The 24,023-nt window shown below is 37.9% G+C and overlaps 1 long non-coding RNA gene across 3 annotated transcripts in view; it reads right to left on the bottom strand.

Annotated features, from left to right (window-relative positions):
- Positions 1 to 23,799, bottom strand: part of LOC107978100 — a 68,718-nt gene extending 44,919 nt beyond the window's left edge. For 2 of the 3 annotated variants that reach the window (XR_004769647.1, XR_003484600.2), the window contains exons 1-2: positions 16,725 to 23,799; positions 14,579 to 14,778 (exon numbers count right to left, since the gene is read on the bottom strand). This is a non-coding gene — a long non-coding RNA (uncharacterized LOC107978100). Of the gene's footprint in view, positions 1 to 12,053; positions 12,106 to 14,578; positions 14,779 to 16,724 lie in introns of all 3 variants that reach the window. The other variant, XR_004769646.1, reaches the window with a different exon arrangement.
- Between the last annotated feature and the right edge of the window lie 224 nt (positions 23,800 to 24,023).

Genomic DNA, 24,023 nt, shown 5'->3' with positions numbered 1-24,023 from the left:
ACAAATCCTTTATATGTGTCTGTAGGGATTTGCGATGCATATATGTGTGATATCCACACACCCCCGTGTGTGTGTGTGTGTGTGTGTGTGTGTGTACGCGCGCGTGCGTTGTCTGCACATAAATTTGTATGTGCAGGCACTTATTTCTCACTGAACTGGAAGCTTCTTATTTTGGCTAGGGGGATAGCCAGTGATCTCCCAGGAGCTATTTGTCTCTGTCCTCCAATTCTTGGGTTACAGTCATGGGTTTCTAACAAGGGTGTTGGGGATTCATAATTGTAACAACTGGAAAATAATATCCTTAATTATTTAATATTGTAGCATTCAAAACAAATACATAAAATACTGAAGAGATTACTCACAAGGAAAACAGGAAGACTGTTATTTCTCTCTCTCTCTCTCTCTCTCTCTCTCTCTCTCTCTCTCTCTCTCTGTCTCTGTCTCTCTCTCAATTTACCATAAAACATCTACCCATATGGTCATCCAACTTATTCCCCTTCCTGGTTAGCCTAGGAATATCTTATGGTGTTGGTACAGGAATAAGAAGAACTCTGGCTACTACAACAGTTTTCCAGCATTTGTCCCTAGAACTTGCAGAATAGCATAGGTATCATAACAAAGGCCAGACTGACCTAAAGCAACAAATAGATTGCTTAGCAACAGTTGTTTTTCAAACAAGATAGACAATAGATGTGCTAAGAGCAGTTCAACAGGTACCTACCTAATGCTCAGAGAGGGATGTTGTTTCTGTGTCAACAGGTTGGAACAAGTCCAAAACATTATTAAGAAACAAATAACCAAGAACTTCACTTCTAGGGTCAAGCTATACAAGAATGGCTTGCCTAGGGAAATGCATGGCAGGGGCTTCCCAGGTTCTTGCCTTTTGGTGGGCCCACTGGTGGGTAGGATCAGGTTACTTTTGTTTGCACCTTGTCCTTGTACACTTAATAGTCTTCTAGGAGACAACAGGTCCAGAATAACTCCTTATGCTGCAGAAATTGCAGTCGGCCAATTACTAGTGCTGGGGATTTAAATCCTTCTCTTGGGCTGTTAGCTAGGGTAGGAAAAGAGCCCTCTTTAATCTAGGACTTCAGTCCTCATTAGCAAAAGGCAGTTGTACAAAATCAATCATGGTCCTTCTGCTTCCTCACAAGACCTCTGAGACAGAGGGGGAGATAAAGCAGAAAAACAAGGCAAAGAGGAAGCTTTTGAAAACCCCTGTGAACACTGAAAAATTAGGTATTGGTAAAAGAAATCAGCAAAGGGGAAGGATGGAAATTCTGAACCAAGATCACCGAAAACCAGCTCCACCATCTGCAATGGCACAGAAAATCTCCAGGGTGCTTGAAAGTCATCTGCATCTCATTAGAATACAGAAACTCACATCCCTGGATGGCAATTTAATATCTTAAAGCAACATCAACAGCATGAAGTTGTACATACGATTACATGTAAAGGGGGGAATCTGTGCAGAAGAGCCAATGAGATTATATGTACAGGGGGGGGAATCTGTGCAGAAGGGCTAATGGTACACTAGTGAGTCATGCCTTTATCTGAATGAGGCCCATGAGCCACATATTCCATGAAACATGGCTGTAGAATAGCAGGGCTTTGGCTTGCTTCTTCTACTGTGGCCTGCTTATTCCCCTTGAAGGTATAGCTCATTGGAGAATAGTACATCTAGCACAAGAAAGGTGTGGGTGTGAGTCTCACAAAAAATAAGAAATGAACAAAAATAGAAAAACAAATGCTACTGTTAACGACTGACTCATGGTTAACCATTGCCTAATGGTAAATTTATTTAGAACTTTAAAATACTAGGATCAATCATAGTTAGATGCATTTAAGTACTACCAATTAATGATTTATGGAAGTGGCAAGTTACCTTAATTATCATCTGCCTTGCCAGACACTATTAGAGTTCCATCAGATTTTAGTTGCATCTTTTATGGTTCTCATATAAATATTGTAGTTAAAAATGTTCTGCTGCACCCCAAACTAATCTTCTATCCCCGAGGTTCCTAACCATTCTTGCTTTACAGGACCCTGGTGTATGCTCAATACTCCTAGTTTTCATGCTATTCCGAATATAAAATAAATAGCTGACAGTTTCCTTTGTTAAGTAATAATGGGAGATTTTATTATTAAGTTTATCCAAGTATTTATCCAATATGCCTTAGTAAGCATTTGAAAACTATATATATGTACATATATATGTATCATACTACTATTATGTATATGTTCATATACTCAAAGAAAAAACATTGCTATTTAATCAGAGGTACACACTTCTATAGATTCTCATGATTTCCCAAGCCTCAGAATCACTGGGCACGGCCCACTTATTTCCTCTTCCACACTGACTTTTCAAGTGTCCCCCCTTTTTTAATCACAACAGCTGTCAAAAACAATTTTAAAACTATGACACAATTAAAAGGAATGCAGTATGAGTCAATGCCAAAATTGTGAGCTACTTTGAGCTAGTAACTGGAGGACATCCAGTGAATGCCAAGGGTCATACTGAAAACTTGAAGAAACTCAGTCTCAGGGCATTTGTGAACTCATTACCAGGTCTGCTGGGTTTGTGCAGTTAGAGGAACAGAGCTACGCAGCCAAAAATGATCGGAGTTCAGAATTCCTGATTTCAAATCCAGTGGGGTTTTTTCTATATCCAAAGTTCAGAGGCATTTTTTTTTATTCTTTTTTTTTAAATACATTCAATTTTCTTTTTCTTTTTTCTTTTCTTTTTTTTTTCTTTTTTTTTTTTTTTTTTTTTTGGTTTTTTGAGACAGAGACAGGGTTTCCCTGTGGCTTTGGGGGCTGTCCTGGAACTAGCTCTTGTAGACCAGGCTGGTCTCGAACTCACAGAGATCCGCCTGCCTCTGCCTCCCGAGTGCTGGGATTAAAAGCATGAGCCACCAATGCCCGGCTCATACATTCAATTTTCTACTTTAGCAAATTAGTCTCCTCGGTACCAACTAAACCAAACACTAAAATAATTTGTTCAACATTATATACATGCATAATTTACCCTTATACCTTACAAGGGACTTTCTTACTTTTAGCCTCAATGATATGAGGCTGAGATCAATTATATGAATTGAAATCATATGTGGAATTCTACCAAAAATTCAAAGATTAGCCAATACCAATTCTCCTCAAAGTATTCCACATAATAGAAGCAGAAGGGTCATTGCCAAAGGCTTCAAAAACTTGGTACACAAGCCACACAAAGACACAGCTAAGAAAGAGAACTACAGACCAATATCCCTCATGAACATTGATGCAAAAATACTCAATAAAATACTGGCAAATCAAATCCAAGAATACACCAGAGAAATTCTCCACCATGATCAAGTAGGCTTCATCCCAGGGATTCAAGGATGGTTCAACAAACAAAAATCCATCAATGTAATCCACCATATAAACAAACTGAGAAAGAAACATCATATAATCATCTCACTAGATGCTGAAAAAGCCTTTGTTTGACAAAATTCAACACCCCTTCATGATAAAGATGTTGGAGAGATCACAGATAACAGGAATACACCTAAACATAATAAAAGCAATATACAGCAAACCAACAGCCAACATCAAGCAGAATGGAAAGAAACTCAATGTGATTCCTCTAAAATCAGGAACAAGAGAAGCCTGTCCACTCTCTCCATACCTCTTCAATATTGTACTTGAAGTTCTAGCGAGAGCAATAAGACAACAAAAGGAGATCAAGGGGATACAAATTGGAAAAGAAGATGTCAAACTCACTATTTGCAGAACATATGATAGTTGACATAAGTGACCCAAAAAACTCTACCAGGGAACTCCTACAGCTGATAAACACCTTCAGTACAGTGGCAGGATGCAAGATTAACTGAAAAAACTCAGTAGCCCTACTATATACAGATAAATGGGCTGAGAAAGAAATCAGAGAAGCATCACCCTTTACAATTGCCACAAACAACATAAAATACCTTGGGGTAAACCTAACCAAACAAGTGAAAAACCCGTATAGCAAGAACTTTGAGTTCTAAGGAAAGAAATTAAAGAAGATACCAGAAAATAGAAAGATCTTCCAGGCTCTTGGATAGGTAGAATCAACATAGTAAAAATGGCAATCTTGCCAAAAGCAATCTACAGATTCAATGCAATCCCCATCAAAATCCCAGCACAATTCTTCACAGACCTTGAAAGAACAATTCTCACCTTTATATAGAAAAACAAAAGAACAGGATAGCCAAAATAATCCCTGTAAAATAAAGGAATTTCTGGAGTCATCACCATCCCTGACTTCAAGCTCTATTATAGAGCTATAGTCCTGAACACACCTTGGTATTGGCACAAAAACAAACACATAGACCAATGGAATCAAATTGAAAACCCTGATATTAACCTGAACACCCGATTTTTGACAAAGAAGCTAAAATTATGCAATGGAAAAAGAAAGCATCTTCAACAAATCTTGCTGGCATAACTGGATGCTGGCATGTAGAAGACCGTAGATAAATCCGTATCTATCACCATGCACAAAACTGATCAAAGACCTCAACATAAAACCAACCACACTGAACCTCCTAAAAGAGAAAGTAGGTGGTACCCTTGAACTAAATGGTACAGGAGAATGCTTTTTGAACATAACACCAGAAGCACAGGCACTGAGATCGACAATTAACAAATGGGACCTCCTGAAACTGAGAAGCTTCTGTAAGGCAAAATACATAGTCAACAAGACAAAAACAGGCAGCCCACAGAATGGAAAAAGATCTTCACCAACCCCACATCTGACAAAGGGCTGATTTCCAAAATATACAAAGAACTCAAGAAGCTAGTCACCAAAACACCAGACAATCCAATTAAAAAGTGGGGTACAGAAATAAATAAAGAATTCTCAATAGAGGAATCTAAAATAGCTGAAAGACTGATAAGAAAGCGCTCAATATCCTTAGCTATCAGGGAAATGCAAATCAAAATAACTCTGAGATACTATCTTATTCCTGTCAGAAAGGACAAAGTCGAAAACACCCATGAGTTTATGCTGGAGAGGATGTGGAGAAAGGGAAACACTCCTCCACTGCTGGTGGGAGTGCCAACTCATACAGCCACTTTGGAAATCAGTATGGTGGTTCCTCAGGAAAGTGGGAATCAGTCTATACCACAAGATCCAGAAATTCCACTTTTAGGCATACACCCAAAAGATGAACATTCATACAACAAGGTTATATGTTCAACCATGTTCATAGCAGCATTATTTGTAATAGCCAGAACCTGGAAGCAACCTAGATGCCCCTCAACTGAAGAATGGATGAAGAAAATGTAGTTCAATTACACAATGGAGTACTACTCAACGGGGAAAAAAAAAAACAATAGAATCCTGAAATTCACAGGCAAATGGATAGAACTAGAAGAAACCATCCAGTGTAAGGTAACCCAGTCAAAAAGACAAACGTGGTATGTACTTACTCATATATTGATTTTAGAAATAGAGCAAAGAATTACCCAGCCTACAATCCACACTTCCAGAGAAGCTAGGAAACAAAGAGGACCCTAAGAGAAACATACATGGTCCCCTGGAGAAGGGAAAGGGATGAGATCTCCTGAGATCATGGGAGCATGGGGGAGGGGAGAGGGAGTTAAGAAAAAGAGAAGGGGAGAAGAGGAGGGGAGAGGAGGACATGAGAGAGCAGGAAAATTGAGTCAGGGGAAGAATAGAGGAGGGCAAGAAAAGAGATACCATAATAGAGGGAGCCATTATAAGTTTAAAGAGAAATCTGGCACTGGGGAAATGTCCCTCTACAAGGTTGACCCCAACTAACAATCTAAGCAATAGTGGAGAGACTACCGTAAATGCCCTTTCCCTATAATGAGATTGATGACTACCTTAAATGCCATCCCAGAGCCTTCATCCAGCAGCTGATGGGAGCAAAAGCAGACACCAACAGCTAAACACTGAGCTGAACTCCTGGAATACCATTGCAGAGAGTGAGGAGTAATGTACAAAGGGGTCAAGACCATGCTGGATAAACCCACAGAAACAGCTGACCTGAACAAGGAGGACCTCATGGACCCCAGACTGATAGCTGGGAAACCAGCATAGGACTGTTCCAGACCCCCTGAATGGAAGTCTGGTTAATCTATGGGGCCTCTGGTAGTGGATCAGTATTTATCCCTACTACAGGAATGGACTTTGGGAGTCCATTCCACATAGAGGGATACTCTCTCAGCCTAGGCATATGGGGGTGGGTCTAGGCCCTGCTTCAAATGATATGACAGATTTTGATGATCTCCCATGGAAGGCCTCACCCTCCCTGGGGAGCAGAAAGGGGATGGGATAGGGGGTCGGTGGGGGGCTGGGGAGAAGGGGAGGGAGAAGGAACTGGAATTGACAGGTAAAACAGGCTTGTTTCTAATTTAAATAAAAAAGGAAGAAAATGGGGAAAAAAGAAATCATACTGATCACACCTGTAATGAGTCAATTACTATGTCATTCTTTCAATGTTTAAGAGCACAGAGCCTGGAACTATGGCTTATGTTTGAATATCAGTTCTGTCAGTTTTTCAACTTTATAAATCATTTAAACTCTATGTCAAGTTCTTTGAAAAACAGTGGCAGCAAAAATGTTTAAGACTATTAATGAGAATCATTGGATATTCCTAATATATTATATGAGGGATACCTTAACATTTGTCATTGTTTTTTCAGTATTCATCACCACACACTTCCCAGGCAGTATTTTAAGTTTATATATAAAGCATTTCTGATTATTACTACCTATAAATGCATAAGGTTCTACACAAATTTTATTCATCTTAGTAACCAAATATAGATGACATAGTATACCTTATTCTAAAATTTGACGAGAAAATAAGAATTCTGATACTTAAAATATTTTCACGTGGTAAGATGAACAGTACAGACTATGAATGAAGGGGAATTGATTCTAATATATGCTGTGCTTAAAACATCATATCTTGAAATGCCATGATATATTTTACCGTCTATACAGTAATTTCAAAATGTTTGTCCTTGTGTATCATCTATATTCAAATTTCCCCTCATTAAATAACTGGAGAGTTAGGAATTATATCTTGACTTCCAGGAAAAAAATAGTGAGAGATGTTTTTTTAATATCATTGCCTTGTGGTTATCTCTTGCTTTTCTCTCCAAGGTTTATGAGCAAACATAGTTCTTTCTCAGTCACATCCACTCTGAGCAAATGGAATGCCTAGGAATAAAGTCCCAATCCAGTTCAATGGAATTCAGTAGAAATCTTGGGTAGACTCTTCAGAACATAGTGTCTCAGGAATAAAAATACTTCATCTTTTGAAATGATGAATTCATTATGGCTTGTGGGTATGAGAAATAATTCAAACCTTACTCATTAAAAATGCTTACTAAATGGTCAAAGAAAAACAAGTCATCAACTGTTTAAACCACGTTGCACACCCACATGAAGAAGCTGTGTGGCTTCAAGGATCACATGCTCTGCATTTAGAACTACCATGGGAGTAAATGATTACTAGGTCCCCTGTGTCCTGTAAGGATGGTTTAGACATAATGACTTTAGCAGGTAGGGTTGACACCTATGCAATTTGATTAATGGACTATGGAGAAATAAATATAGACTCAAAAGATCATTCATTCTTTTGAAGTCCTCATTTTGTACAACCCCAACAAACACAGTGATTCATTTTGGATTTTCTTGTCTTGTTTGTTTTATTTGTTTGCCTGCCATACTCCAAATGGCATTTCTTGGTTATGATCATCAGATAAGTAGATAAATTAGGTGTCTTTTATTCCTAAAAGGTTGATATTAAAAATCTTTCTTAATTTAATCTAGTAAGATAAGATCTCAGAGAAAATATACACATTCAAATCATGTTTCTGCCTCTGATTTCATCACATGCATTTTTTTCTCTAGAATAATGAGAAAAAAAAACAGTATATGGTGATCCACTCCTTTAATTCACAGCACTCAGGGGAAAGAGAAAGGTGGATCTTTGTGATTTGGAGACCAGCTGGTGAATTCCAGGTCAACTGGGGTTACAGAGTGATGCCCTATGAATAATAATAATAATAATAATAATAATAATAGAAATAATAATAATTCTTAAAAATAAAAGAAACAAGCTATTATTTGGCACATCAAATAATACATGTATGAAGAGACTGTGTGCTGAGAGATTTCCAAAACAATGTAGGCTATTGCTGTTTCCATTGGTTTCCTTTCATAGGTTGAAGGTAAGTTCCTATTGCTGAACATACCATACACTTCAGACACAAGACCCAGAGGAACTAAGCTGTATGTGACCTGAACACCTCTTTCCTGAAAATTAACTTCTGTAGATCAAGCAGGTGCTATGCAAGCTTCCAAAGGAGAGAAGCAGCCAATGGTCCTACCAACTGTGATGCCTGTGAACCAGTACAGCTCCCCAGGGATGAACTTCAAATTGATTACCAATACCAAGTGGTCAGCCCTGATATACATACAAATAGCACTAAGTAGACTGAGACAATTGTATTTACATATTTAGGCCTTTATACATATGTTTATGGTGCAATCACAACTGAAAAGGAGCCCATGATTTCAAGGAGTAAGGGGAGGAGCCACTGGAGGAGTTGTGAGGAGTTGAGGCAAGGGAGAAAGTTATGCAATTATATTTTAATTTTTAAAAGCCTTTAAAAGAATTACAATCTTAAAAACAAACATAAAACTTTGATAATAATAATACATTTAAATGAAATTAACTTTCTTCTTTTCTGTGTTTTTATTCAAATTTAAAAACAATCTTATTTTACATAACAATTGCAGGTCCCTCTCCCTGCCATCCTGCCATGCCCCCACCAATCCTCCATCCCACCCCCATCCACTCCCCAGGGAGGGTGAGGCCTCCCATGGGGGGATCCTCAAAGTCTGTCATTGTTTTGGGGGCAGGTGCTCCCCCATGTATTTAGGTTGAGAGAGTATCCCTCCATAGGGATGGGACTCCCAAATTCCATTCACTAGGGATAAATACTGGTTCCACTGCCAGAGGTCCCATTGACTGCCCTGGCCTCCCAACTGACACCCACGTTCAGGGGGCCTGGTTCAGTCCTATGCTGGTTCCCCAGCTGTCAGACTGGGGTTTCTGGCACAAGGAATAAGACAGTATGAAAAGACTTTAGCTGCTTGGCTTGCAGACAGGCATAGGATTAGGCAATTATACATCATAAATTTTGGCTGGCATTTTTGATCAGAATCACCTATGAAATCTACTAGTTGGAATCCCTGGGGTTTATCCAGATATCCTAAATAGATATCTCCAAAATCTAAACCTCCAAAGGGAAAAATGGGATTTCTATGCTTTTTAAGCATCAAAAATAACTATGGTACTCAAAGTTTACAACACAAACTTGAGAACTTTTAACTATTTTAATGCTGTACAATCATCAAATTTCTGTTGTCAAGATATAAAGGAATCTAAAAAGTTATTATAATTATTGACGCATGCAATAGTCAGTATTATTATCAACTTCTATCCATCACTGGGATACCAGCTCCATTCCAGCTTCATAGTGGATATTATGACTCTGTGTATTTGTATTCTAGCCATATCTGTCTACTCTCCAGCTCAGAAGAATTCTGAAGACTGACTTTTATGATTTTGCTCTCCTCAGTTCTTCTCCAGGCTCTAGGAAGACAAATCAAAAGGAGACTAGAGGAATAGGACCCAGATCTTAAACATTACACTTAGGATTCTGTAAAAGGCTGTTCTTTCACCCTGTCTCCGAACAATTCCTCATATTCTCAGCAAACCAATTGCTCCCACATCTGCCCTCTATTATAATTTATTCATGCAATGTTTATAGATACATTGTGTTTGAGTATATTGTCACTTGGGTTTTGCATCATGCCTTATGCTTTCCTTGGGCAGCAGGCTAAATGTTAGGACATTTTTATATCCTTAGAAAGGGTCTGGCAAGTAGGCCACTATTTGTCCAATAGCTAAATATTGTTTTAATCATGCTGAGGCACCTCTGTTCTTCTGTGCTTCTTCAATGACACTTACCTTTTATTGCTGTTTATTACCACCATGTGGCTGTATTTTGCCATGTGTGGCATGAGACAGCTTCTACTAGTTTAAAATTTCCCTTGAAAAGTGGAATGAGTTTTGTTCTATCATAAGCCTGTCCATCTCTGGCATAATAAAAACTTTGTTCCTATTTATTGAGCTGGGACTTGACTAAGTGTATCCAAGATTTTACAAAAGAAGAGATTTTGGAGAACACTGAGCATTAAGATGACAGCACCGGCTGTCCTCAGAAGAACGTAACTTGTAACTATGATTTACTGAAGAGAGAAAAGGCATAATGAGAAAAAAAAAGCTTACTCCACTCCTCATATGTTGTATACTTTTCACAAACTACTCAAGACTTTTTTGCATTTCAGTGTTATTATTTGTAAAGTTAAAGGACCAGACAACATCAGTGGTGTTCAAATATCACTAATAAGCAGAATCATTAGGGAGACATGAAAGTGCAGGTTTCTTATTATCAACCAATTTCAACTCAATTTCAAATCAAATACATCTGTATTTTTTAACACATTCCCAGATGTGTATATCTGTGTGCCTCATCCCAATTCACACACTAAAACCCAAATCCCAGTTGATGGAATTGAGATGTAGGTCATTTAAGGGTAGTCAGGTTGTTAGGACCTTCATTTTGAGGATTGGTATTCTTATAAGAAGTGGCCAATGGGTAACCTGCTCTTTGCCCACCATGTGGAGAAACATGAAGGCAATGAGCATCATTAACAGAGAAAAGAGGTCCTGGTAAGAATTTCATCCAGCTGTCTTCCAACCTTAGGCCCTACTCACCAGAACTGTTAGAAAAAGATGTCTACTTATGTTATAGTAATGAAGCTTTGCTACAGTTTTTCAAATCTGAAAACAACTGAGACAGATGGTGGATAATATGCCTGTCAGTAATGAAATGAATATTGTTTCATCCATGGTCATATAATGAAAGCTCATAAGGGAAAGTAATCAATGGAAGGCATATAGGAATGGTCAGCGTGTAGGTGTGGATGATGCTTCTGTCATATGATTAATTTGAGTTTAACCTTTGGTCAGAAGACAAAGAGTTGAGTTCAGCCTTGAAACTATTAACTTGTCTGAGAAGTGTGTCCTTATGGCTATGCTCAGGCTGCACTAAACACTTGGTCTCTCGTGCCTATTCTCTCATGGCACCCTGTGAAAGTTACTGTGACATCTATAATGAAATTTATCCTCAACTACCTGGAGTCAAAATCAGTTCATAATTTTTCCAAGCCTAATTCTGATACACTCTAGTCAACACATGACACAAAAAGTAATAAACAATTTCTGTTGCCTTTCAAGTCAAATTAAGATAATAAGATGATTTACAGAATTTCCATTTTTTAAAAAACATCAAGTTTGCAGTTAATAATATAGCACTTTCTAATTATTGAGGAATAAATGAAGGTATAGTTTAAAATGTACTCCAAAAGATTAAACAGACAGATACATATCATTCAGTTTTTACTGATCTATAGCTACCTCAGAAATGGATGGAATGTGTATATTCCTGTGCATTGTGTAAGTTATGCTCTGATTGGTTTAATAAAAAGCTGACTGACAATAGCCAAGCAGGATAAGGTGACTGAAAACCAAACTAAGGAGGGAAAGAAGGGTGGGGCTGAGAGAGACAGCAGTGGGCTGCCCAAGAATGAAGATGCTAGAGGACAGGTAAGCCACAAACCATGTGGCAATACATAGATTAATAGAACTGGTTAATTTAAATGTAAGAGCTAGTTAGTAATAAGCCTGAGCTATTGGCTGAACATTTATAATTAATATAAGCCTCTGAGTGGTTATTTGGGAAATGGCTGGCAGGAGAAAAGTGTCCACTTATATATACATATATATATGTGTGTGTATGTATGTGTGTATTTGATAGTATAATAATATATACCATATTATTATAAAATGCTAATTTTTGTTAAATACTATTGAGAAAACTTATTTCTTAAATTGAAACTATATAAAAATACATACATTTTTGAAAGGTTGAAGTTCAAACTCCATTATTTTAATGGTTAACAGCTGTCTGGTATGAAAAAGATCCATTATTAAACTTGTGCAGAATTTAATTAAACATATTTTTAAATAGTTCTCACATTTTCTAAATATAAACAATGGTGTGAGTGGGGCTTATTTTATATGATGAAAAGACCAGCTTTTCCCCCCTCTTTTCTTTTAAAATTTTGCCACCATGGATATTATCTTATTCCAAGATCTAACACCCTTTTCTTGTGATATGGGATCTCTGATTTTTATATATTAATATAAATGGAAATACAAACATATGTAGTTTGCTAGTTTAATTTATTCTCTGCCTTTAAACAAACATTTTCAGCTTTATCTTCTTTTGGCTACATGTCTTTACTTTGCACCCAAACAATCAGAAATGGATATAATTCTTCAATGTGTGATGTTCTGACACTTTTATTTCACACTGGTACTTGTTAAAAAGCTAAGTCGCATAAATAATTACATCAGCTAAAAGAGACAATTTTTTCATAGGAAGCTGCTCATTGAAGGTCCTGCACAGTACGTTCTGAGCCCAATTCAAAGGAGACATTCCTAAACTCCACAAGACTGCCTCTCCTTTGAGGGCCATTCCTTCAGAGAAATGAAGGGAGCAGTTTGGCTTGAATTATCAAGCTTTTGATGAAGCATTTCCAATAAATTCTACTACTCTCTGACCCAACTTTTGCAAATCTTTTTTGAGAGAAAGTTTCTGGCCGTCATCTCAAAGTAATGTGTTCTTTCAACTAATTCCACCCTAGAAATTTCTACTTCCCGGTAGCAGCTAGCAGCTGTGCTCCAGTACCAAAGATTTCAGCTACCCCTGGAAGCTTTTCTTCTCAAGAGGTTTCCAGCAAAGAGCAGAAGTTCTCCCTTCCTGTGCTGGTCGTAGCTACCAAACAGACCACATTCGATGAAATTGAAATGCCTACATAATCTATTATTATGGTTTCTTCACGTTATTCAACTATGTGTGCTATGTTCTTCCAAGACAAAGATGACACTGCTGCTCACCCCTAAGGAAAGTGTTTTGCAAGGAACTTTAAAGAATGTTCAGTGACTCATGCACCATCTTTTCATTTCCCCTTGTGACTAAAAACAAGTCTTTTGAGAGACTTGGCTGCATCAGAAGTTCAATCTGTGGTCACAGCAAATGTTAATGATACCTAGACCAAAGTACTGGACTCCAGGGCTTTTTGCCTCTCCTCCCACTTATACCTCACCTGTCCCAAGAGAAAGAGGAGGAGAAGCCTTGGATCAATTCTATCAACATTCTTCATACTTAGGACAAAGAAGCTAATGTCTTGAGCTAAGTCATCCTGTTAAGTCTCAGATTGAATGCAAAATAATAGTCTACGAGATAACCTTCTGTCTCTACTTCATCTAAGTACTTAATTTGATTCTTCACTGTATTACTATTAAGAAGGTGAATATCAGGGAAATCTGTCTTTTCAGATCTAGGTTGAAGATAATGGTTAGATAGATTTAAAATGCCCTATCCAAAGACATGGCATACTTTTTAAAAAGTTATAGTTTTTGTTTTGTTTTTTACCTTAAAAGTCAGAGATGAGTCTTTTTGTAGTGGATAGTGCTTACACTAACCATATTGACTCATAACTGTTCAAAATGCAAACACTACAAAGGCTCAGCTGCAGACTGAGCATCTGTATCAACCCACCCCAGCCTAAAGCTCAGAGAACATCAAGGAAGAGGAGGAGGAAAGAATGTAGGAATTAGAGGATAGGGATCTGTGCTTTCAAATGTTTTGTGGATATAATATGACTGCTGAATTCATGAACTCGGCATCTGTGGTCATCTACACAAGCCAGTGAAAAGCGCAGCAAGGCTGGGGAAAAGGCTACCAAGGTCCCACTTCTTGCTGAGTTCTTGGTTCCTAATGGCTGCAAGAGGAGGTTGGGGATGTAGTCATTGGTAGGTTGCCCACGCCCCTGGTGATGGCCTCACACCAAACATAAATTGATCTTAATAAAAACATAAAAAAGAAAACAAAAAGTTGGGAGGCAGATGTGTCCTTTATGGGAATCAAAGAAGGACTTGGAGGAGGTAGTCAGGGGTGGATATAATCAAAATACATCGTACACATTTTTTTGAATTTTCAAAAATAAACAAAAATACACTTTGACAATCCATATTTGCAAGGTGACCATAAAACAGAGTTAACAATACAAAAACCACTTATTTTACTTTGTAATAAAAATACAAAAAATTAAATTACCCCCCCCAAATATTTTTGTTCTGGGATCTTTAATATATAAGCATTAAAACCATAACAGAAAGTAATGAAAAATGTCAGCCTAAGGTCCACCATATTGATGTTGTCTCTGAAAGCTTTTTTTCTCCATAGAACTTTTGTTTTTGTTTTACACTTCTGTGTTTTCTAAATATGTATACAAAATATGCACATTGGGTTGAAAATCACATGTAAATTCCATTAGATATTTTGAGAAATTCTAATGGCATTAGCTACTTACCAAATACTCAGGACATTTCAGTCTTTTAGCTGTGGATGTGACTCATCTTCTGTTCTCTCTTACTCATATTCCCAAGGAGCAAGAACCGAGACACTTGCATCTGATGTTCTCAGATATCACTGTCCAACAGCCATGATAGATTTTTATTTTAAAATATCCAGAAAATCCTCAGTGTTTTTAGAGATGATAGAGATTAATGCCTGCAAAAAGTAAAGGCATTTTCTTGTTTACATAAAACTAAGAACTTATATTTTACATTTTAATTTCTGCTTTAAAATGTATTTGCCATCAGAAACTCCAATTTTCAAAAAATACATCTACAAGATGAAGCTCTCAATCCAAATGAGACTCCGAGTCAATGTTAGGGCAAGAATTCTGACTAAAAATTACACTTGGGACAAACAAAAAAGAGAATGAGAAAGAACAAACATTTCACCGCCTCTGCGCCAGACCCCACAAACACAAGGTGCTGACTACTTTCCACAGAGTCTTGAAGGACGATTCCTACAACCAGGAACCAGATACTTGGAAAAAGTCCTGGTTAAAACCCTTTATTGCTAATAAATTCTTGGAAATTTCCATTCTTTCTCTTCTCTTTTATTTATATACCCCAATGTTATGTCAAAGTGGTTCCACTAGAATAAGTTGAGTGCCTTTCTTGCCCCAGAATATCATGGAGAAAACGCTAGCTCAGCAGATTTTTCCTTTAGGAAGTATAGATAAGAAATAAGAAAAGAAGAAGAAGAAGAAGAAGAAGAAGAAGAAGAAGAAGAAGAAGAAGAAGAAGAAGAAGAAGAAGAAGAAGAAGAAGAAGAGGGGAAGGAAGGAAGGAAGGAAGGAAGGAAGGAAGGAAGGAAGGAAGGAAGGAAGGAAGGAAGGAAGGAAAACCTCACCATATTGAAAAGGCAATGATCTGGGTGAGAGGGGAGGTGTGGGGGGCTGGGAAAGGGGAGAGATGAGAGGCTGTGGTTGGAATGTATTGCATGAGAAAGAATAATAAAAAGACAAGAAAGCAATGAAAAAATCTGTATGTAAAAGTTGCCAAAACATATTCTCAGAAAGTAAATTACTATTCTTAATAGAAAACATATTTCATCAAAAATGTATTTTTTAAAAAATAGGTGATGGTAAATCTCAATACCTTTAATGTTGTAATCTTCTTAGGAAATATGCACATCAAATCAGAAACCCAAACTGCCAATTATAAAATTTTATTGGGAACCTGTTTGGGTCTGAAGATCAATAGTTATAAAAAAATTACCTGAATTATTGTCTGCTTTTGTGGTTTATTTTTACAACACGAAAAGTAGTCAACACATTCTGATGTCTATGATTTTGAAAGTTTATTATTCGGGCTCAAAAAGTCTAGCTTAATTCATGATTAGCTGTATTTTACATAACATTAATAAATGTAATTACATTTACTAAAACATACACCCATTCAGGGTGAAATTACTGAATTTAAAATAGACAACCAATTGTCGAAAATGTCTCCAGATATAAGGAAGATGGAAGTTAATTTTTCTACAATTACCTAGAAGCTTAACATTATTATCATGCTGGCAAATAACTTCGTTTTAAAAGTTTCTCAGACTTCTGTTTGGCAGGATGAAAAATTGTGACTATGCAGCACTTCAGTGGAGTGAAGCAAGAGCCATCATCAATCAACAGTCATTTTGTCACAACAACACCCAACGGTAAGATGGATATGTTTTGAGGGGTTTTAGTTTTTCATTGAATTTGCTAGTTGGATAGGCATCTTTTGCTCACAGTCTGAAAGTCTAGGGAATTGGCTGAGAAAATCTGGGAATACAAACAAAAACTTGAGTCATTTTAGAATTATTTAGGCATGAAAAATGGATCAGTAGCTTCCTCATATCAGGCCAGATTAGTGTTAAAGATGTAAAAGCCACATGTCAATGGTGCTACTGATATATTAAAAGTTTAATGTTAGGGAATTTCATTAATTCTTTCTTGTTCTTTCTTCCAAGAAATACCAAACTGAACTTGATGAACCTAGAAACTTTGCAAAAAAAAAAAATGGCTTGTATATATTTTACTAAATAGCTCTTTTACTTTCATAAAACCCTTACTCATTCAATAAAGTGACACATGCCAAGTTAATTTCGACAGAGCAAGAGATTACCTTTGGTCATGACGATGACTCTGTGGTTTCATCCACGCCAGAGACCACACCTAATCTGTGTGTGGCCTGGAGACTTTGGAAGGAATTGAGTTCATGATCTGAGACTTCTGCCTTCACTGATACCACAAACACAGTGCCATTCCATCAGTACAGCACTGGTTACAACTGTCTCTGGTTTGAGCTTTGGAAGTGATTTGCATTCATCACTGAATGAAATCAAAGTGTGCATGCACTGTCTTCCCATTTGCTAACGCCTCTGGGTAGTGAGGGCCTCAGTGCTCAAAAGAGTTGTCAATCAAAACACTTGTGTTCCATAGCTGGGTGAAAATAAACACAAAGATGACCGTATATGCAGAAGCTATGCTGTGACTATATACCATGAGGGTTTATGAACACATACAAGGCAGGCAACATCTAATGGAAACATTAAACTAAAATGTCGTCATTACTACTTAATATGGGAATTGTCAACCACCTGCCAAACTCTACAGATTAACATACAGACACATGCATGTGCAGACACATTCATAAACACAAGAATTTCCTTGAAACAATAGTTGGCTTTAAATAAACTATTTTAGAATAATTTTATTTTTAGAGTTACAGTACAGGGGATTCTGATACAGCAGGTGCCCCTTTCCTCAGCGCACCATCTGACTTTCCCAGCATTCAGTTTTAAGACTCAGAACCAATATACCTGTTTCTATTAATTAAACCTCAAACTTCATCCAGATTGCACCAGTTTTTGTATGTTTGTTTGGTTGGTTGGTTTTTCGAGATAGGGTTTCTCTGTGTAGCTTTGGAGCCTATCCTGGCACTCGCTCTGGAGACCAGGCTGGCCTCGAACTCACAGAGATCCGCCTGCCTCTGCCTCCCGAGTGCTGGGATTAAAGGCGTGCCCAGCGGATTGTACCAGTTTTGTCTTTAGTGGTAGATTTCTGCCTTAGTAGCCAATGCAGGATCCTACTTCGCAGATACTTGTTGTATCTATGAGATTCTTCTGTAATAAAAATAAAATACCATTCTCATCAGATCCTAACAGAAGTCCATGACTCATCAGTACAACTCATGGCAAACCACTCATATGGATAAGGTCAGTTGTACCATGCCTCTTACTATTTTAAACACTACTCAATAAAAAAAGTGATTCTTAGGTGAATTCTTCCTGCCCCAAGTCTAGGGACCTTGAACAGAACTGTGTTGGTCCTCCAGAGCCCAGAGCCATTATTTTTAAATATATTTTTATCAATTCTTTGAGAATTTCATATGTGTGTGTAAACATATATATACATATATACATATTTTATTCACATCCCACTATTTCCCTAACTCCTCCTGAATTTACCTCCCACACTTCTCTACTTCATATCCTCTATTTTTTTTATAATTCACATATTCCAATTAAAGCTGCTCAATCTCTTATGGGTATGATACCATCCACTAGGTATGGTTGACCTACCACTGGTCACACCTTTAAGAAAAAGTGATTCTCCCTCCCCCAGTAACCAAAAACTGTCAACAGCTCCTCCCCTTAGAGGCAGGAATGGCATCTCCCTTCTCCAGACTGGAATGTTGATGGGCTTGATTTTGTGATGGACTTGTGAAGGCAACCACAGCTGCTCTGAGTTCAGCAGACTTTCATGTCTGGGATATTCTGTTTAACCCATATCCTCCCCAAACTCTGGCCATTGCAATATTCCTGTCCCTTATTCCAAGGGGGTCTCCAAGCTTCAAAGGCATGAGGTGTAATTCACCCAGTTATGACTAAACACACATCACAGACATGATCCCTCTGCATTTTGAATGCCAATGCTGCATTATTAATTCTGTTGCTCAATCCTCTTACCCCTGGCACTGGATCACTCTCTGATTAGGTCAGTATTACCCCTTCTTTTGTCTTTTGTTTTAGAGACAGGAGAAAGTATAAATAAGTGAAGCAATTGTTTTGAGAAACAAACACATCGATGTTCCTTTATTTTGAGAAGCACAAGTACCCCAATTCAGAATTTGCCTTATTTCACCAAAATTTTTCAGGGAAAATAAAGCTTTTATTTATCTTTCAGTACTGCTATTCTTGAGCAGCTGAGAAGCTCAGAGTAGAACCTATCCATTATTACACCCAGTCCTGGGCATTATCCATTTCACACACCTGGAAGTCATCTTTGAACTCTCCCACTCTCCTCATCTCCTCTAGCCATTCAAAACTCAAGTGCTGAGATCATAAACATCTGTCAACATCACTCAAACAATTTAATTCCCTCCCTTAATCTTAATTCAAGAACACCGTCCCTCCTCTTCAATCCCCAGGCTGAGACCACAGGGAAGATCATACAGATGCAGTTTTGATTTTAGGCATGCCACTCAATCCAGGTGTAACAGTGGTAGAATTGATTGACGCCTCACGTTTATATTTGAAAACTATTCATCAATAAGGAATGTATCTGGAATTTTGTGAACATATTAAGTCAGGAGTAGATCCCTCATGAATGAATATTGATTCCTGTATTAGTTGCTTTCCTCATTACTCTGAGAAAATAACTAAGAAGAGCAACTTCAGGAAGGATGGGTTTACTTTGGCTCGTGGTTGATGGTACAGTCCATCATGTTGGCAAGCATGGCAGCAAGAGCATGAGTTATTTGGTCATATCGCATCCATAGTTAGTAGGCAAAGAGATGAATACTGATAGCTGCCTCACTTCCTTCCTTTATTCACTCTGGGCCCCTAGTCCATAGGACAGCATAGCACATATTCAGGGTAGCTCTTCCCATTTCATTAAATCTCTTTGAAAACACTGTCACAGACCTGACCAGATGTGTGTCTTCCAAATCCCATCAAACTGACAGTCATAATCATGCCTTATCAACTTGACAACCTTACTTTAAAATTACTTCATTCAACCCCTAATCCCTAAAGTCTCATGTTCATTTCCTAATGAAAAATACATTCAGCCCAACTTCAAAATATTATTTTAAAAGTTTTAACACTAATCTAAATGTGTAGACTCTTCTGGGACTCAAGACAAACTCTTAACTGTGAGACCCCTGTAAGAACAAAATATGATCTGTATACTTCCATTATATAAAGACACATAGAACACATTCCCATTTCAGAGAGAAGATCGGTAGAGTAGCAAAGAAATATCAGGCCAAAGCAAAGTTGAAGCCCATCAGAGAAAGCAGTAATAACAACAGCTCTACATCCAGCATCTAGGGATTTCAACGGGATATCTTGGCTCCAATGGCCTTTGATAGACGTGACTCTTGAGTTTTGCAAGCCATCAGAGCATTTAGCTTCTCTCTGTGGTTGGCTGTACTCCCTACATGAAGTTTTTCTTCTGCAAACATCCAACAGTCCCTGGACCTTCAACATCCTGGGATCTCTATTGTAGCTTAGGCTATGTCTTTTGTTACCTTCCACTTATGAATAATTAGTCAATGTTTACTATTTTAATTAGCATATAGTAATTGTACCTGTTTATGATATATGATAATATATATGCAATTAATTCTGAGTATTTACAATTATACCTCAACAAACATTTATCATTTCTATGTATTTAAATTATTCAAATTTATTCCTCTAGATCCTCATGAAATATGTAATAAATTGTTGCAAACTATGATCATTCTAATGAGCTATAAACACTACTGTCCTTATCATCCAGTCTCCTTCTCTCTTGCTATACTTCTCACACCCCATGACCACATTCTCTCTTCAATGACAGTAACAGCCAGATAAGGTTGAAAACATGCAATATTTGTCTTTGTATGTATGGTTTCTTTCATATAACACAATGCTTTTCAATTCTATACATGCATTTTACTATCACTTTCAAGGTTTCCTTCATAGCAATTTTTAGAGTAGTAAGAATGGTTATCTTCAATGTCTTCCTCACACTCTCAAATATAAACTTGAATGTTGCTCAAGGACTGAGTAATTGTTAAATCACATCTGAAGAATTGAGATTAGCTTCATATTTGAATTATCTATGTACACACTAAGGTCATGGAGAGTGACTCCTTCATTAGCCGAAGCCCTCATGGCAATTAACAGAGAATAAGTGATTGTGAAATTCTCATCCATAAATAGGTGACTTTTCTAAGAGGAGCAGACCTTCCACAGAACTGGAAAACATAGCCAATCCTTGGGAGACTGGTAGAGGAGCTTAAGACTTCTCCTCCGGCACCTTGGGTAGATATAGTGGACAATGGGAGTCTGAGTCCCCAAGCTAGTAAAAGAGCACACATGATCCTCAGGCATGACACAGGTGTGAGTGGAGTTGGTGGGAAAAATGAGGGTCCCACATAGAGAAGGGCTGGTCAGCAGGAGAACAAAATGTGTTTCTCAGGATTGCCATGCATGGCGTTAGTGATGTGACTCTGGAGTCCTCATGTGGAGAATGAAGTCTGTTGGACAGGGACAAAGGCAGATAGGGTTAGCTGACTGATTCTAGCCTCCTGAAGGGAAGGGAGCAGAGAGGAAGTGGGGGAGGGTATAGCTCTCATGTAGCCCATCTGGGGGCTGACATGAACCTAGGTCCTCATCCTGGAAAGATGGACCAAAAGAATACCTGGAAGGTAGACCTGAGACATATGTCTCTCAGGCAGCAGGCCATGGAGATGGGTGAAGATTTCAGAATCAGTCTGGGATCCCTGATTGGAGACCTCTGGTCTGAGGATGGACTCCAGGTATGAGTCCCTTTGTAACTGTTTTATAATATAATTTGTATTTTGAAAGTTTCAGAGACCTCACACTGTACATTTGTGTGCTTTTCCCTTGTAATGTGTGTTCTTTAAGAAGCCCGTATATGGTGGTTTTCAGGGACAGGTCAGGAGGTTGAGGACTGACAGCACTAGTTTTCTGAAAACAAGGAGAAAAGGCCAAACTAGCAGGTTTTCCTTGACTCAGCACATGATATCCTCCACCATGACATGATGTAGTGAAAAGGCCATCACTAGAAAAAAAAAACTTATTTTTCATTTGCCTATAACAAATGACTTTTGATTCCTGAGGTATAAAAAGAATTTTCTGGAACTGGCTAATATTGGGGTTCCCTTTAGCACCAAGCCAACATTTGAAAGACTGTTCATTGTAAGGCAAAAAGAAACAACACTTTCTGGTTTTAATATATTTATAATCATGAGTCTTAATTGTAAAACGTCTTCTTGGCTATGAAGACTACTTCTCCCACCTTTCCCTTTTTGCAGCATAGGGACAGTGCAATAATACCAAGAAAGAAAATGAGCACAATGTGCAGATCAGCCTAGGAAGCCATAGCAAATCCAGAGATAGAATGAGAACTCATTTCATCATGTGTTGCTCCAGGAACCAGAATGCTAATAAAGGAAAATTCTCTCCTAAGGAAATGGAGAGCAATTATGATATCATATGCACACGTTTGCATGCATCTGTGTGTATTATTGTGGTGTTTATACTTGGTGACATATAAGCCCTGAGAAATCTTTCATATTTACAATGAATGACTATCACCAAATCAAATTAAATTACAAAAGTAATATTTCTATTTTATATAATTTGCAGATAGTTGCCAGAACATGTTCATTGTGTCATTTTATTATTCAATAATTTTCAATAGCTCCCTGTGGTCTTCACTTAAACTCCATAGATATCAAAACATTATATTGTTCATTCCACATAAATTTATTCCCATGTGCCCTGTCAAGGATCTTCTCTTTTAGGTTTCTTTTGCTCATCTTTCTGTCATACTGGTTAGTATGTCATTAATCTAAGTGGAGTCAATCTCTTAAGATGCCCTGGAGAACATGTGGATGTCTTACTCCTCTGATGGACTTGTTCCTTCCATAACCAGCCCAGGTTACAGTGTTTCTTCAATCACTACTTTTCATCTTACTTGGGTGATTTTTAAGTATGTATCAGACTCCTCTGTCTGCAGGCAGTCTTATGTAGCATAAGACTTCGTATTTGTCTTCTTTATTATGTTCATTGTACCTTCTACTGCTGAACATCTTATTGAGAGAACTAACAGTTTTAATATGTGTATACTAAAGGCAAATATTTTCAAGTGTGTTAGAGTAGAAGTTTTAATCTGGTAATTTTCATTTTTCCTCATTTCCAATTAAATAGTATCTTCACTCTTTCTAAAATAATGTTTATATGTTAACATGGATGAAATGCATCTATGTGAACTAGAGAGATGTCTCAGCAGTTAAAGCACTTGCATCACAAGCAAGAATATGAGAATACAGATCCACAAAGCTCACATAAAGACTGAATACTGGGGGTGCCGCCTCTGTACTTCTAGCCTCAGAAGGAACAGACAAAAGATCACTGGAACAAGGGGCCTACCAGGTCTTGGTTTGGTTAAGAGACCCCACCCAAACAATAAGGTAGAAGAGTGATCAACTAAGATTCTCCATATCTATTTCAGACCTGTACAGGTACATGCATCCCACACAAGCACAAGCACATACAAACACATGAACACACACCACATACATAAACATGAAAACATATTTAACACAAAATAGTAAACAGGTTAGAAGCAAGTTTTTCTCTGAGTGGATGCCTGGAACCCATGGTTTTTATCCTCTAATAAGGAAAGGAATGGTACATGGTTGGGTCACAAGCTTTCTCAGACAAACGTGGCAGCTACAAGGCACATTTACACTCTCAAGAGCAGCTCCATGTTACAAAGAAGGGTCACAGTGGGTGGGGCAAGACAAAATAATCATCATGCTGGAAGAAGCAATTTCCCAGACATCTGCTAGAAAAGAATACAATGAAAATTTGTCAGAAACCTTATAAGCCAGGCTCTTTGGCTGTTATGGACTGTGACCCCATGAACTGTTCTTTGGGGATCACTCCCTACATAGATCTTATTAGGAGATTCATCTTCAGGGAGGCCAGCTACCACTCAAGAGCTTTCAGTTTCTTTAGCTTTCCAACTATGCGATGTTTTCCTCTATGCAATGTTTTCGCATAGAGGGATACTCCCTCAGCCTAGACACACAAAGGAGGGCCTAGCCCCTATCCCAAAGGATAGGACAGACTCTGAAGATCCCCCATGGAAGACTTCACTTACACCGGGGAGCAGAATTGGTATGGGATAGGTAGGGTGTTGGGGGGGGGCAGGGAAGGAGGGGAGAGAGAGGGAACTGGGATTGATATGTAAAACCATCTTGTTTCTAATATAAATAAAAAAAATGGATTAAAAAAGTAAGTTACTAGGAGATTTTCCTAACACTAGACAGCTATTTTTGTGGTTGTTGTTGTTTATCTTGATCTTAGCCATTCCAACTTGGGGAAGAAGAAATCTC

Source organism: Cricetulus griseus, chromosome 4, assembly GCF_003668045.3.
Source record: "Cricetulus griseus strain 17A/GY chromosome 4, alternate assembly CriGri-PICRH-1.0, whole genome shotgun sequence".
Lineage (NCBI taxonomy): Eukaryota > Metazoa > Chordata > Mammalia > Rodentia > Cricetidae > Cricetulus > Cricetulus griseus.
The sequence above is the reverse complement of the archived record's forward strand: the minus strand, read 5'-3'. Positions and strand labels throughout refer to the sequence as shown.